Consider the following 7,896-nt stretch of genomic DNA (forward strand, 5'->3'; position numbering starts at 1 on the left):
AGGAATCAACCAACCCAATCAGAGGCCATCCCCAGTATATGACCACTCTCTGTGGGTCCACACTACAAGTGTCACCCCCCTGCCAGTGTCCACGTCCATCAAACCCACCACATCTATCAGAAAGCAGCCACCATACTGAGATAGTTAGTATACAGATAGACAATAGGAACTGGCTCTTGAATGAAAGGACTGTATGGGTGCATAGGAAAACACCACAATGCTGACCACACACCACACACCACACACACACACACACACACACACACACACACACACACACACACACACACACACACACACACACACACACAAACGCATTATGGCACCTGTCCCTCCCCTGAGTACATATTCCTCTTCCCTCCTAGTTATACCCCTTAGAGACGATGTGTAAAGCCTGTCGCTGGCAGGAAGAAACTCTCCCATGATTTAGATTCTGATGCCCCAGGTGAATCTCATAAACACTTAGGAAACCAGTCATGTTTGGAGATCCTCTCTGGTACAAAATGGTCACTTTGCATTGCCCAGATGTGAACTAGAGGGAAAATAGGGTTTCCCAGCAAGCACATAACGTTCTGAGAGTATTTCTTAGAGCTTTGTGAGAGCGTGGTTGACCTATGGTTATTTTGCATACAACCTCCCCACATCTTTCTCTGAATGGTGCAGGATAGCTACGTGGCTTTGGAACACTCTTTTGAACATTCTCTGCACATTTTTCTTTCTTGGTATTTCATTACTTTAAATTGTTGCCAGCAGCACAGTTGCAGCCACCAGCGCCTAACCAGCTCTGCTAGGGCGAGTAAAATGGTCAGAGTGAGCTGTTCTCTCATTTGGGTCTGGAAGTAGCTAGCAAGCTAGCCAATATTAGCCAGTTAGCTTGGGTGCTTGACTTCTGTTGTGAGGTCAGAATGTTTGAATCAACCCTACTCTTCGGCCAGAGCGTTCAGTGTGGCTCTGAAGGCGCCGGGAGCACTCTGAATTTATGAACGGACAATCTGACAAAGCTCTGAGTTTATGAACGCCCAGAAAACACTCTGACACTCCAGATTACATTTACGAAGACGCCCACAGTATAAATCAGCCATTAGTCTTGAAATCTTTGGTTGTTTAGCACATGGCCTCACATGTGAATCCTTAAAGAGATGGGTGGGGATAAAGCTTAAGAGGGTGGGAACAATGCTGAATGGGTGTAGACAAAGAAGAGCTCTCCAGTTGGTACAAAACAATCAAGTGCCAAGTTTATTAACTTTCAAAGCAGAATAACGTTCCCACTGTTCCTCAACTGTAGTGTATGATATACACTTGTCTAGCTCTGAGTCTCTACTTTTATCCAATGTAAAAAACACAATTTCAAATTTTGCTACATAAAATCGAATCGAGCCGGTTGGTCAATATTAAGAGTGGCCCCAAACATAACACTTTATATTCAGAACATAAAGTTAATTTCTTGGCCACATTTTTTGCAGGTTTACTTTAGTGCCTTATTGCAAAACAGGATGCATGCCTTTTCACTCTGTCATTTAGGATAGTATTGTGGAGTACAATAATTACAGCGTTTTTGATCCATCCTCAGTTTTCTCCTATCACAACCATTAAACTCTGTAACTGTTTTAAAGTCACCATTAGCCTCATGGTGAAATCCCTGAGTGGTTTCCTTCCTCTTCGGCAACTAAGTTACTGTAGGAAGGATGCATGTATCTTTGTAGTGAGTGAGTGTATTGATAGACTATAGAAATTGTAGTTACTGTAATAACTTCACCATGCTCAAAGGGATATTTAACATGCTTTATTTCTTATTTTTACCCATCTACGAAAAGGTGCCCTTCTCCGTGAGGCATTGGAAAACCTCCAATGTCTTTATGGTTGAATCTATGTTTGAAATTCACTGTTCGACTGAGGAACCTTACAGATAATTGCATGTGTGGGGTACAGAGATGAGGTAATCATTCAAAAAACATGTTAAACACTATTATTGCACACAGAGTGAGTCGATGTAACTTACTATGTGACATGTTAAAAAACATTTCACTCCTGAAGACATTTAGGCTTGTCATAAAAAAAGGGTTGAATACATAATGACTGAAAAGATTTTATTTTTTAATCCTTTTGTAAACATTTTGAAAATCTTAATTCCACTTTGACATTATCGGGTATTGTGTGTAGGCCAGTGACACAAAATCTAAATTTAATCTTTTTTAATCTTTTAAATTCCGGGTGTAAATACTTTCTGAAAACTGTATAAATGTGTATTCTGGACTCTGACATTGCTCGTTCTGATATTTCATACTTCCTTTATTTACATTTGGAAGATTAGTGTTAATTGGTTTGTATTGTTCGGTATTACTGCACGGATTAGATTTTATAGGGATCCTCATTAGCTGATGCTAATGGCAACAGCAGTTCTTCCTGGGGTTCGACACATAACAGAAAATACATTACAGAGGAAAAGAATTGACAATTGACATACGTTTAAAAACATTAATAGAGACATTACAACTAGGTCAGATAGTGGAGATCCGTTGTGTTGTGAGGTGTTGTTATATTTGTTTTTTAAAGCAAATGTTGGTGTTTGCTTGAGTAATTTGAGATGGAAGGGAGTTCCATGTGATCAAGGCTCTATATAATACTGTTAATTTCCCACAAGAGCTCATTGTGAAAAGCAGGAGACAGGCAGACAGGCAGGGAGACAGACATGTTATTGGTGCTATGTTGAAACAGCAGGCCCAGAGAAGTGGAAGACAGAGTGAAAGCGACAGCAAACCTTTTTGTTTAATATTGACATGTTTCCAGTGGACCCACACCACATATGTAATATATACAGTTGAAGTCGTACGTTTACATACACTTATGATAGGGTCATTAAAACTCATTTTTCAACCACTCCGCAAATTTCTTGTAAAAAACTAGTTTTGACAAGTCGGCTAGGACATCTACTTTGTGCATGACACAAGTAATTTTTCCAACAATTGTTTACAGACAGATTATTTCACTTATAATTCAGTGTATCACAATTCCAGTGGGTCAGAAGTTTACATACACTAACTTGACTGTGCCTTTAAACAGCTTGGAAAATTCCAGAAAATTATGTCATGGCTTTAGAAGCTTCTGATTGGCTAATTGATACAGTTTGAAACAATAGGATATGTACTTGTGGATGTATTTCAAGGCCTACCTTCAAACTCAGTGCCTCTTTGCTTGACATCATGGGAAAATCTAAAGAAACCAGCCAAGACCTCTGAAAAACAATTGTTGACCTCCACAAGTCTGGTTCATCCTTGGGAGCAATTTCCAAACGCATGAAGGTACGACGTTCATCTGTACAAACAATAGTACGCAAGTATAAACACCAAGGGACCACGCAGCCATCATACCGCTCAGGAAGGAGACGCATTCTGTCTCCTAGAGATTAACGTACTTTGGTGTGAAAAGTGCAAATAAATCCCAGAACAACAGCAAAGGACCTTGTGAAGATGCTGGAGGAAACAGGTACAAAAGTATATATATCCACAGTAAAACGAGTCCTTTATCAACATAACCTGAAAGGCCACTCAGCAAGGAAGAAACCACTGCACTAAAACCGCCATTAAAAAAGCCAGACTACGGTTTGCAACTGCACATGGGGATAAAGATCGTACTTTTTGAAGAAATGTCCTCTGGTCTGATGAAACAAAAATAGAACTGTTTGGCCAAAATGACCATCATTATGTTTAGAGGAAAAAGCGGGGTGCTTGCAAGCCGAAGAATACCATCCCAACCGTAAAGCACAGGGGTGGCAGCATCATGTTGTGGGGGTGCTTTGCTGCAGGAGGGCCTGGCGCACTTCACAAAATAGATTGCATCATGATGGAGGAAAATTATGTGGATATATTGAAGCAACATCTCAAGACATCAGTCAGGAGGTTAAAGCTTGGTCGCAAATGGGTCTTCCAAATGGACAATTATTCAAAGCATACTTCCAAAGTTGTGGCAAAATGGCTTAAGGACAACAAAGTCAAGGTATTGGAGTGGCCATCACAAAGCCCTGACCTCAATCCCATAGAAAATTTGTGGGCAGAACTGAAAAAGCTTGTGCAAGCAAGGAGGCCTACAAACCTGATTCAGTTACACAAGCTCTGTCAGGAGGAATGGGACAAAATTCCCCCAACTTATTGTGGAAGGCTACCCGAAACGTTTGACCCAAGTTAAACAATTTAAAGGCAATGCTACCAAATACTAATTGAGTGTATGTAAACGTCTGACCCACAGGCACTGTGATGAAAGAAATAAAAGCTGAAATAAATCATTCTCTCTACTATTATTCTGACATTTCACATTCTTAAAATAAAGTGGTGATCCTAACTGACCTAAAAAAGGGAATTTTTACTTGGATTAAATGTCAGGAATTGTGAAAGACTGAGTTTAAATGTATTTGGCTAAGGTGTATGTAAACTTCCGACTTCAACTGTATGTCTAGGGGGGTGCACAGTATACACTCAATGAAAATATGTTATTTTACATGTTCACAGAAAATGAGTGTAGGCCAATGAGTCTCAGGTTGAAAAAATTATTCATTGTATCCTTTTTCTTTTAGTAAACATTGAAAATGGGTCCCAGAGACCCGAACAAAATTACTGAAATATCATATTTAAATAAGTATTCAGAACCTTTACTCAGTACTTTGTTGAAACACATTTGGCAGTGATTACAGCCTTGAGAATTCTTGGGTATGATGTTACAAGCTTGGCACACCTGTATTTGGGGAGTTTCTCCCCTTCTTCTCTGCAGATCCTGTTATTACGTTATGTCAGGTTGGATGGGGAGCATCACAACTATTTTCAGGTGTGTCCAGAGATGTTCGATCGAGTTCAAGTCCAGGCTTTGGCTGTGCCACATTCAGAGACTTGTCCCGATGCCACTCCTGTGTTGTCTTGGCTGTGTGTTTAGGGTTGTTGTCCTGTTGGAGGATGAAACTTCGGCCCAGTCTGAGGTCCTGAAAAAAATAACTTAAAAATAAAAAGCTGAAAAGTGGTGCGTGCATATTAATTCACCCCCTTTGCTATGAAGCCCTAAATAAGATCTGGTGCAACCAATTACCTTCAGAAGTCACATAATTAGTTAAATAAAGTCCACCTGTGTGCAATCTAAGTGTGTGTGCAATCTAAAGGCCCCAGAGTCTGCAACACTACTAAGCAAGGGGCACTACCAAGCAAGCAGCACCATGAAGACCAAGGAACTCTCCAAACAGGTCAGGGACAAAGTTGTGGAGAAGTACAGATCAGAGTTGGGTTATAAAAAAAAATCAGAAACTTTGAACATCCCATAGAGCGCCATTAAATCCATTATTAAAAAATTGAAAGAATATTGCACCACAACAAACTTGCCAAGAGAGGGCCGCCCACCAAAACTCACAGATCAGGCAAGGATGGCATTAATCACAAAGGCAACAAAGGGACCAACGATAACCCTGAAGGAGCTGCAAAGCTCCACAGTGGGGATTGGAGTATCTGTCCATAGGACAACTTCAAACCATACTCTCCACAGAGCTAGGCTTAATGGAAGAGTGGCCAGAAAAAAAGCCAATGCTTAAAGAAAAAAATAAGCAAACACGTTTGGTGTTCACCAAAAGGCATGTGGGAGACTCCCCAAAAATATGAAAGAAGGTACTCTGGTCAGATGAGACTAAAATGTAGCTTTTTGTCCATCAAGGAAAACTCKATTTCTGGCGCAAACCCAACACCTCTCATTACCCCGAGAACGCCATCCCCACATTGAAGTATGGTGGTGGCAGCATCATGCTGCGTGGATGTTTTCATCAGCAAAGCCTGGGAAACTGTTCAGAATTGAAGAAATGATGGATGGTGCGAAATACAGTCTTCCAGAGATTTGAGACTGGGATGGAGGTTCACCTTCCAGCAGGACAATGACCCTAAGCATACTGTTAAAGCAGCACTCGAATGGTTTAAGGGGAAACATTTAAATGTCTTGGCATGGCCAAGTCAAAGCCCAGACCTCAATCCAATTGAGAATCTGTGGTATGATTTAAAGATTGCTGTACACGTGCTTCTACACCTGCATTGCTTGCTTATTTGGGGATTTAGGCTGGGTTTCTGTACAGCACTTTGCGACATCAGCTCATGTAAGAAGGGCTTTATAAATACATTTTTTATTGAAATTTGATTGATTGTACACGAGCGTAACCCACCCAACTTGAAGGAGCTGGAGCAGTTTTGCCTTGAAGAATGGGCAGAAATCCCAGGGGCTAGATGTGCCAAGCTTATAGAGACATACCCCAAGAGACTTGCAGCTGTAAGTGCTGTAAAAGGGGCGTCTACAGAGTATTGACTTTGTGTGAAGAGTTTCCAGGTTTCAGTTTTTTTGTCTTATTAGATGTTTGTTTCACAATAAAAAATATTTAGTATCTTCAAAGTGGTCGGCATGTTGTGTAAAACAAATGATACAAACCCCCAGAAAATCCATTTTAATTCCAGGTTGTAAGGCAACAAAATAGGAAAAAGTCCAAGGGGAGTGAACACTTTCACAAGGCACTGTATAGTAGGAAGGCCAGCTGTGTGAGAGTGCCTATGTGCGTGTGTTTGAATATGTGTGTTTTTGGATGGATGAGTTGGGAGCCATTAAAAAGCAAGGACACCCCAATAGTACAACCCCCCCCAAAACTCTTCACACCTCCTTTACTCCTCTGCTGTATTTACCCAGTGATATATGAGCTGGACCTAATAATGTTCTCACCAATCCAATGTCCTGATTACAAACTATTATTCACTATTACTTACCACAATAAAAAGGTAATGGGGCCTTCTGTCTGTCTCTCACCCTCTCTACATCACTCTCCTTCTCTCTGTATCTCACCCTCTCTCCATCACTCTCCTTCTCTCTGTATCTCACCCTCTCTCCATCACTCTCCTTCTCTCTGTCTCTCACCCTCTCTCCATCACTCTCGATCACATCTCCTTTCTGTCTGTCTCTCACCCTCTCTCACATCACTGCTCTCTTCCTCTGTTACTCTCACACCTCTCTCCATCACTCTCCTTCTCTCTGTCTCTCACTCACTCTCTCCATCACATCTCCTTCTCTCATAGTTCCTCACCCTCTCTCCATCATCTCCTTTCTCGGTCTCTCACCCTCTCTCCCAATCACTCCTTCTCTCTGTTCTCACCCTCTTCCATCATTCCTTCTCGTGTTCTCTCACCCTCTCTCCATCATCTCCTTCCTCTCTGTCTCTCACCTTTCTCATCACTGCTCCTTCTCTCTGTCTACTACACCTTCTCCATCACTCCTCCTTTCTCTCTGGGTCTCTCACCCTTCTCCATCACTCTCCTTTCTCTGTCTCTCACCCTCTCTCCATCACTTCCTTCTCTCATGTCTCTCGACCTCTCTCCATCACTCTCCTTCTCTCTGGTCTCTCAACCCTCTCTCAGCATCACTCTCCCTTTTGTCTTCTCCCGATCTCTCCGACCTCTCACTCTCACCAATCTCCTTCTCTGCTCTCTCACCCTCTCTCCATCACTCTCCTTCTCTCTGCACCTCTCTCACCTCTCTCTCCATCACTCTCCTTCTCTCTGTCTCTCACCCTCTCTCCATCCTCTCCTTATCTCTCCCGTCTTCAACCCTCTCTCCATCACTCTCCTCTTCTCTCTCAATCTCATCTCCTCTCTCCATCCCATCATCTCCTTCCTCTGCTCCTCTACCGTCTCTCTCCAACATCAACCTCCTCATCTCTCTGCTGTCTCTCTCACACTCCCTTCCTCACCTCCTTCCTCTCTGTCTCTCTCACCACTCAACTCTCCCATCCCTCCCTCTCTCTTCTCACTTCTCGTCTGATTCTCACCCTCTCTCCATCATTCTCCCTTCTCTCTCTCCTCATCATACCCTCTCTCCATCACTCTCGCTTCTTTCTGTCTC

Source organism: Salvelinus sp. IW2-2015, linkage group LG30, assembly GCF_002910315.2.
Source record: "Salvelinus sp. IW2-2015 linkage group LG30, ASM291031v2, whole genome shotgun sequence".
Classification (NCBI taxonomy): Eukaryota; Metazoa; Chordata; class Actinopteri; order Salmoniformes; family Salmonidae; genus Salvelinus; species Salvelinus sp. IW2-2015.